General features: G+C 33.8%; 2 pseudogenes; both read right to left on the minus strand.

Annotated features, from left to right (window-relative positions):
- Positions 1-3,249: 3,249 nt before the first annotated feature.
- Positions 3,250-5,245, minus strand: LOC131507980 (histone H2A.Z-like; annotated as a pseudogene).
- Positions 5,246-6,669: 1,424 nt separating this feature from the next.
- Positions 6,670-7,335, minus strand: LOC131507981 (grpE protein homolog 2, mitochondrial-like; annotated as a pseudogene).
- Between the last annotated feature and the right edge of the window lie 2,441 nt (positions 7,336-9,776).

The raw sequence follows: 9,776 nt of genomic DNA on the forward strand, positions 1-9,776 counted from the left end.
CCCCAGCTCACCTCTCTCTCCTGTGTACCTGCTGAGTTCTGTGGTTCAGGTTGTGCAGATTGTTGTGTTAATCCTCAGATCAATTTTCTAGGTATGCAAGATGGTTTAGTGTTGGTCTGGTTGTATTTCATGATGCAAGACACACAAGAAACTTCCATGCTATTCTGCCATCTTGGCTCCCTTATCTTTTTTTGTCTGAATGTTTATATGGGAGTACTGGTGATCAAAAGAGAGCATTCTACTGTTGTAGTGATCTTGCAAAGAACCAAACAAGGGTCTTCATTGGCAGAAGCAATCTTACTTCTAAACTCTTGGAACTTTAAAGATGAGAATATGTTTAAATAAGTTTGAATTACATAAATAGCATATATGCTGACAACAACAACAACAAAAGGTAATCAAGTGTCCCTCCGACCTTGCTGAATCTATGAGTTTCAAATATGCATTAATGAATTTATAAAACTGCCATTTGCCTATGTCAATATAGAGGAAATACATAATTCATATGCCTCTGTGAAGATAACTCATAGTCCAATATGTGACTATGACTATAGTATTTGACTATTGGTCAAAGCTGTTGTATGAAGGATAAGCGGATGGAACAAATTAATGTCCAGAAGAAGGCTAAATAATATTTTGGCATAATTTCATCACAGTATATGGATTTCAATCAGGAATCAAAGATGTAATCATCATGGTTACATACTGTTGGGAATGATAAGGTATTAGGACATCTGGATGTAATTGGAAGGGAAAGGCTTGAAAGAAAATAGGCAAGGGAATACACATAATTCTTATTCAGTATCTAGGGACAGTTCCTTACTTTTCAGACAGTGATCCAAAAGTACCATAATAAATAACTATAGCAGCTGCACCTTGGCACATGGACATAAGTCTCATTCCTGGAACAGTACTGTAGGTGAGAAGGTTAGCAAATAAATGCCATTTAAAAAATATGAGCCAAAATCAATAGATAATAGAAATAAAACTACTTTTAAAATATGGTTATAGAGTTAAAGAAAGAATACATTATAATGTTTGGGAAAATAATTGTTAAATCGTATAGTCACACAAGCATATGTTTATATATATATAACCAGACCAAAATTTCATTGGGTAGTTATTTTAATTTTTGTACTAGGCAGGATTCCAAAAATAGAATTCTTGCAGTCTAAAAAGCAATATATTTTTTAAGCCATGATCACTTCTAAATTCATTCATCTTCATTAATACATATGAAAATGTTATCAGTAATCAATTTGAAAGTTTAATTTTATTTAGATTTCATTGGCAGAAAATTTTTTTTCATAAACAGCTGTAGTCCTAAACTAGATAATTAAATAGTAAGATACTCTAAGAAAAATGCCATTCAAAGAACAAATAATACTGGTGGATTTTAAACCTTTTCCAATGGTATATTTTTATCTTTAAATTATTATCTTACTTTCTCAAACAATTTTAGCTACATTGACTGATATCTATTACCACTGAGAGTACCTCAAACTTCATAGATATATCAGTCACATAATGCATAAAAACATATTTTTGTAAAAAATAGATGATGAATAATCTTTGTGGGCCAGCAAATGCAATGCAAGGAATAGAATTATGTCTACCAAATTCAACACATTTCTGAAAGATGACTTAATAAATATGGCTACTTGGAGAAATACGTTATGTTCACATCATAATTGCAAGACCTATTCAAGTCATTCCGCTTAATATAAAGGGGAATAAAATAAAACTACTCAAAAATAAAGGGAGTATGCTAAAAGTGTGTGTCACTTTTTTTTCAATTGGTTCAAGATTTCCTATGTTGCAGTTTCATTAGAAATTCCTCAAGATTCAAAATAAAAAATAGGAACCTGTTAGATGTTGTAAATTAATGTCTGTCATTATTATCAACGCAAATGGGCTTGTATCCAAGGCCACTAAAAGCATATCAAGGCAGTGTTAAATTTACATAGCATTGTAGGATTTTGAATGATATGTATCACATGGAATTTTGTTCATAGTTTTATACATCTGACCTTAAAGAAGTGACACTAAAGAGAAAAAAGAAAGAAGAAAATGCATCCACAAAATAAAATATAAAAATATGAAGAATTACATCTAATAGGTTATTATGAAATTTGATTATTTAAGCATGAAATTTATCTACCTATAAATGTGGCATTATATATCAGGAACTAAATGAAGAAGAAAATCAGGAATGATGGGAAACTAATCATGGCTCATGAGATTTGGTTGTAAAACTTTCATAGATTTATTTCTTAAAAAAATGATAAGGAAATACATTACTATCTTGGTGCAGAGACACACATGTAATGAGTAAACTACAATTTACTGCTAGAAGAGATCACCGTATAATTCAATTTATTGCCCTCTCATAAATTTCAGAATAAGTTGAGTTTTTACTGCTAACATTCTTTCAGTTATATATAGCCTCAGTACACCAGTAAAACATGTGGACTTGAGATGCAACAGACTCACTCTAATGTCATAGGGATAACATGTGTATGATGGTGAGGACTCCTTGCTAAACCATTTATTTGCTCAAAGGACAATTTTGTCATCGTAAGTAAAATTAGTATCTGTTTTAGTTCCTAGTTTTTCTGGATTCTCCATTTTGCCTGCTGTGCAGTTACAGAGATTAAATGACCTTGAGAACTTGATACCCACCTTACAGTCAGGCAAAGTTTACACATTCATTATGAAGAACTTAATTCTGCTGGTGGTAGTCACAAAAAGAACATGAGGTAAATAGAAAACAAGAGGAAATACATAATATTTTTTAACAATACAATTTTTTTACGCCCAGTCATAGGTTTATAAGCCAGGTAGATAGCTTCACTTTTTACTATTTTTAAAGCAATTTTAGGTTCACAGTAAACTTAGGAGAAAGAGACAGCAAACTTAGGAAGGATCACATGGTATTTCTAATTTTTTGAGGAGTGCCCATGCTGTTTTCCAAAGTGGCTCTTCCAGTTTACATTTCCACCAACAGTGAATGAGGTTTCCTTTTTTCCACATTCTCATCAATACTTGTTTCTTGTCTTTTTTATTTTAGCCATTCTTTTTTTGCAGGACGGGGGTGGGATATGACCTTTACTGATATGAGTTTTTCCACTGGAGTGGAAACAATGTACAGAACCAAATGTTTGTTACTATAACTTCTGCATCACAATTAAAATCCATACAGGTTTGTTTTGTTTTGTTTTGTTTTTTTGTAAAGTCAATTCAATCAAAATCCACTACTTCAGAGTCTATAGCTTCTTTGAAGCCACAGTAACACTGAAATATGGTTAAGACTCAAATGCAGAAATTTGATTGGTTGGAAAGCTAATTAAACTTCCAACTTGCTCAAATAGAATTACAAAAAGGCAGTGTTGTGTTTTTCACAGAGATACAGTCCCCTGGAATCACCAACACTGGACAGCTGTTAAGAGTGTTTAGAGTCCTGAGATAAAAGGAATCCGGGAATCCTTTAAACAGTCTTTGATTGTCCTTTCTTCCCAATCAGAGATTTGTTTATGTGTGGATTGACACCACCACCAGCAATTGTAGCCTTGATGAGAGAATCCAATTCTTCACCTCCACGAATAGCAAGTTGTAAATGAGGAAGGGTAACAAGCTTTACCATCAAATGTTTGGATGCATTTCCTGCCAATTCAAGTACTTCTGCGGTGAGGTACTCCACGATGGCTGCATCTTGCACAGCGACAGTCACGCCCACACGTCCATGACTGGTCATCTTAGGTTTCACTGAATATTGCCCACTGGCAACTGCAAGCCAGCTCTCTGCTGGCCATGTCCCTATGTCTTGGCCTTTCCAGAGTCCTTCCCAGCCTTACTGCCAGCCTTTGAATTCTGCTGAGGCTTAAACAAGCAAGGCAGAAAAAGAATTAGAAAACCAAGACCCCACAGCCTACTCTTTCATTGGACCCCGATTCAAACTGCCAATTTTAGCCTTTCTAACAGGTGTGAGGTGAAATCTCATTGTGGCTTTAATTTGCATTTCCCTGATGACAGCGACTTTGAGGATCTTTTCATGTGCCTGTTGACCATCTGGATGTCTCCTGTGAAAAAAAAGTCTATTTAGGTCCTCTGTCCACTGTTTTTAATGGGATGTTTTGGTGTTTTCGATGTTAAGTTGTATATCAGTTCTTCATGTAATTTGGATATTAATCCCCATATCATTTGCAAATATCTTTTCCCACTCAGTAAGTTGTCTTTTTGTTTTGTTTATGGTTTCCTTTGCTGGGCAAAAGCTTTAGTTGTTTATTTTTGCTTTTATTTCCCTTCCCTCAGGAGACCTATCTAGAAAAATTGTGCTATGAATGATGTCACAGAAATTATTGCCTGTGTTCTCTTTTAGGATTTTTATGGTTTTAGGTCTTATGTTTGGGTCTTTAATAGATTTTGAATTTATTTTTGTGTATGGGGTTAGAAAGTAGTCCTGTTTCATGAGAATGTCCCCAGCACCATGTATTGAAGAGACTGTCTTTTCTCCATTGTATATTCTCGCCTTCTTTGTCAGAGATTAATTGACCATATAAATGCGGGTTTATTATCCATGCTGTCTATTCTTTTCCATTATCTATCTATATGTCTGTTTTTGTGCCAGTAGTATGCTGTTTTGACGACTACAGCTTTGTAGTATGTCTTGAAACCTGGAATTGTGATACCTCCAGTTTTGTTCTTCTCTCTAAAGATTGCTTTGTCTATTCAAGGTCTTTTGTGGTTCCATACAAATTTTAATATTAATTTTTCTAGTTTTGTGAAAAATGCTGTTTGTATTTTGATAAAGATTGCATTCAATCTGTAGATTGCTCTGGGTAGTATGGACATTTTTCACGGTAATAATTCTTCAAATCCATAAGCATGGAGTATTTGTGTCATATTCATTTTCTTTCATCAATGTTTTATACTTTACAGAGTACAGGTCTTTTACCTTTGGGGTTAAATGTATTCCTAGGTATCCTTTTTGGTGCAATTGTAGATGGAATTATTTTCTTAATTTTTCTTTCTGCTACTTCATTATTAGTGTATTCAAATCCAACACATTTTTATATATTGATGTTATACCCTGCGACTTTACTGAGTTCACTTATTACTTGTAGTTTTTCAGTGAAGGTTGATTTTGTCAAATGCTTTTTTCTGCACTTGTTGAGATGATAATGTAATTTTTATTCTTTTTTTGGTTAACGTGATATGCCATGTTGATTTCAAGATGTTGAACCATCTTTGCATCACTTGAATAAATCCCAGTTAATCATGGTGTATGATTTTTTGTGTGTATTATTGAATTTGAGCTGCTAATATTTTGTTGACTATTTTAAAAACTATGTTCTTGAGTGATATTGGCCTGTAATTTTCTTTTTTTCTAGGTTAGATATCAGAGTATAGCTGGCTTGGTAGAATGAGCTTGGAATCATTTCTTCCTCTTCTATTTTTTGAAATAGTTTGATAAAAATAAGTAACTCTAAATGTTTGGGAGAATTCGCTTGTGAAGTTGTCTGTTACTGGACTTTTGTTTATTGGGAAGTTTTTGATTGCTAATTCAATTTCATTACTAACAATTGGCCTGTTCAATTTTTCTGGTTCTTCCTGGTTCAATTTGGGAAGATTGTATGTTTTTAGAAATCTGTCATTTTCTCCTAGGTTGTCCAATTTGTTGGTGTGTAGTTTTTCATGGTAGTCTCTGTTTTTCTGTGGGGTTGGTTGTAACTTCTCTTAACTTTTGATTTTATTTGGTCCCTCCCTTTTTTTCTCTATGAGTCTTGCTAAAGGTTTATCAATTTTGTTTATCTTTTCAAACAACCATTTCTTAGTTTTATTGATCTTTTCTATTGATTTTTAGTCTCTAGTTCATTTACTTTTACTCTAATCTTTATTATTTCCTTCCTTTTTTTCTTTTTCTTTTTCTACTTCCTATAGGTGTAAGGTTGGATTGTGTCTTTGAGATTTGTTTTTTAAAGTTAGCCTGTATTGCTGTATATTTCCCCCTTAGAACGACTTTCACTTCATCTCTTAGATTTTCAAGTGTTGTTTTCATTTTCATTTGTCTTAAGGTATTCTTAGATTTCCTCTTTGATTTCTTCATTGATGCTATTTAGTAGCATGTTGTTTAGATTTGTGTTTTCTCGTTGTTGTTGTTATTGTCGTTTTCCAGATTTCTTGAAATTGGCTTCTAGTTTCATAGCATATAAAGATACTTTATATGATTTCAGTTTTCTTAAATTTATTGAGACTTGTTTTCTGACCTAACAAATGATCTATCCTGGAGAATTTTCATGTGTACTTGAGAAGAATGTATAATCTTCTGGTTTTTGATAAATGTGCTGTTAAATCTCCTAAGTTGATTAGGTCTAATGTTAAGGTCAATGTTTCCATTTTCTATCTGGATAGTTTACCCTTTGATGTAAGTGGAATGTTAAAGTCTCCTCCTCCTCCTCCTCTTTCTTCTTCTTCTTCTTCTTCTTCTTCTTCTTCTTCTTCTTCTTCTTCTTCTTCTTTTCTTTTCTTTTCTTTTCTTATTCTCCTTCTCCTTTATTCTTCTCCTTCTCTTTCTCCTTTCCTCTTCTCCTTCCTTTTTTCCAAATGCAAACTTAGTTTAATAAATCAAGGAATCGCAGGTGACTGCACTCTAGGAGAACATTCAGTTCCTCATGGCCCATTCATAGTCTTCTCTGAGACTCCACTGTTAATGGTGTGGCCATGAAGCTTATAGCCATCTTGTCTTGCTAATGCCACTGTGCCAGGCTGTACCCCAATGCCAGTGGGCATATGACAGATGAGTTCATATTCATGAGGGTCATATTTGTCATCCATGGATGTCATCTTCTCCAGGCCATGTTTGGCAAACACTCTTTAGCTTTACCTCTAAAAGTGATAACTCTTGGAAGATATTCTCCAGAGTAAGCTTCTTGTCCCCAGGCTCTGTTTCTTCAGAAATGTACTCTGCAGTCCTTTCCAAAATGTCTGCCACCTCTACCAACTCCTTACAGAAACTCTGGATTCCAATATCTTGGCATCTTCTACATATATCTGGGTTTGCCACCTTATGTTTTCATCATCAGCCACAGCTCTCTGGTATCTCATTGTTAAGTCCTGGACTTCCTTCTCCAGTTTCACAGCTTTAAGGGTTAAGGCTCGTTCTGCAAGAGAGGGTCCAAGTGCATCAGGAGGGTCCTCAGAACTGCAGTCCTCTTCTGCAGTTCTCTGAGTGGCAGTGCTTAAAGGATGCAGCGATCCCCTGCCTTCCAACACAGCTCTGAAGGCCGGAAGGCACTGCACCAGTGGCTGGATTGCTCACACTGATCACACAGCCATATTCCGGATCCCCAATGTTAAAGTCTTATGGTATTGTTTTATTACTGTCATTGTCTACCTTTGTATCTATTAATATTTGTTTTATATATTTAGGCTCTCGTATGTTACGTGCATGAATATTTACAAGTGTTATACATATTTTTTGGACTGATCCTTTTATTATTATGTAATCTCCTTTTTTATCTCATTAAAATTTGTTTTAAAATCTGTTTTGTCTTGCATAAGTATTGCTATCTCAACTTTCTCTTGTTTTAAATTTGTGTGTAATGTATTTTTCAATCACTTCACATTCTATCTGTGTGTATCTTTAGATCTAAAGTGAGTTTCTTTAAGCAGCATATAGATAGGTCTTGTTTTTTATCCATTCTGCCACACTATGTGCATCCATCTTTCCTTCCTTCCTTCCTTCCTTCCTTCCTTCCTTCCTTCCTTCCCCCTCCCCTTCCCTTTCCCCTTCCCCTTCCCTCCTTCTTGTATTTTTTTTAAAGTTTACTTATTTGCTTTGAGAAAAAAGAGAGGGGGGAACATGAACAGGGGAGGGGCAGAAAGAGTGAGACAGAATCCCAAGCAAGCTTTGTGCTGTCCGTGCAGAGCCTGATGTGGGGTTCTATCCCACAACCATGAGATCATGACCTGAGCCAAAATCAAGAGTCAGATGCTTAACCGAGTCACCAGGCACCCCTATTTCTTTTTCTTTCTTTCTTTCTTTCTTTCTTTCTTTCTTTCTTTCTTTCTTTCTTTCTCTTTTCCTTTCCTTCCTTTCTTCCCTTCCTTTCTTCCCTTCCTTCCTTTCTTTCCTTCCTTTCTTCCCTTCCTTCCTTTTTTCCCTTCCTTTCTTTCCTTTAGGAGTATTTAGTTCATTTACCTCTAAAGTAGTTATTGATAGAGATTTATTTATTGCCATTTTTTAAGTGTTTTCTGGTCATTTGAAAGTCTTTGACACCCACTGTCATTCACATTTTCTCCAATGTTAGCTTATAGAAGCTACATAGTTTTGAATATTATCTTTAGGTCTTTGATCCTTTTTTTTGGTAATTTTTACGAAGTGTATAAGATCTGTGTCTAGATTTTTTTTTCATGGGGTGAAATGTGTTCCAACACGTTTTGTTGAAGACACTTTTTGTTCCATTGTATGACATTTACTCTTTTGTCAAAGTTTAGTTGACTACATTTGCATGGGTTAATTTTGGGCTCTCTATTCTGTTCCATCAATTCATTTTCTGATTCTTGCACCAATACCACACTGTCTTGATTACTGAAGCTCTATAGTATGTCTTCAAGTCAAGTAGTGTTAACTCTTAAACTTTGTTCTTCTACTTTAATAATAGGTTGCTTATTTTGGGTATTTTGCCTCTCCATAAGAACTTTAAAATCAGTTTGCTGATGACCACAAAAACTTGCTGGGATTTTGATTAGAACTGTGATAAAACTAGAGATCAAGTTGTAAACAGTCAACATTTTGGCAATATAAAGTCTTTCTATCCACGACCATGTAATATGTCTCCATTTATTTTGTTCTTCTTTAATTTTTTCTTCAGTTTTGTAGTTTTCCTCATATAAATCTTAAACTTGTTTTTTAGATTTATAACTAAGTATTTCATTTTTGGGGTGCTAATGTAAATGGCACTGTGTTTTTAATTTTAAATTTTACCTGATTGATGCTAGTATATAGGAAAGTGGTAGTTTTTATATGTTAACCTTATACCTTGAAAACTTGCTATTATCACTTGTTAGTTCCAGTATGTATGTATGTGTGTATTCTCTCAGATTTCCTACATGGATGATTATGTCACCTGTGAAGAAATTAGTTTCATTTCTTCCTTTCCAATCTGTGTATCTCTTAGTATGATGGCTTTAGATGTTTTGTAGATATTTTTATCAAGTTAAGGATATTCCCCTTCTATATCTAGTGTGCTGAGAATACTTATTATAAATGGGTTTAGGATTATGTCAAATGCTTTTTCTGTTATCTATAGCTATGGTCATATGATTTTCTTCTTTATATATTAATATAAATTAATTTATTAATTAATATAATGTATTAATTTATGTACTTAATTTAAATTATTTGATTTTTTTATATTTGAATCAGCCTCGCATAATTTGAAATAAATCTCACTTGGTCATGGTATATAATTTTTTATACATCATTGGATTTAATTTGTTAAATTTTTTTAAGAATATGCATTTGTATTCATCAGAGATAAATGTCTTTGATTTTGTTGTAACATCTTAGTCTAGTTTTGTTATTAGAGTAATGCTGGCATTGTAGAATTAGTTATTAAGTATTAAGTAAATTAGAATTAGTTGTTAACTATTTCCTTTGCTTCTGTCTTCTTGAAGAGATTATAGAAAATGGGTATTTCTTCTTTGAGTATTTGGTAATATTCATGAGTGAACCCATCTGGACCTGGTGCTTTCTGTTTTTGAAGGTTATTAAT

The sequence above is a fragment of the Neofelis nebulosa genome, chromosome 3 (assembly GCF_028018385.1).
Source record: "Neofelis nebulosa isolate mNeoNeb1 chromosome 3, mNeoNeb1.pri, whole genome shotgun sequence".
Taxonomy (NCBI): Eukaryota; Metazoa; Chordata; class Mammalia; order Carnivora; family Felidae; genus Neofelis; species Neofelis nebulosa.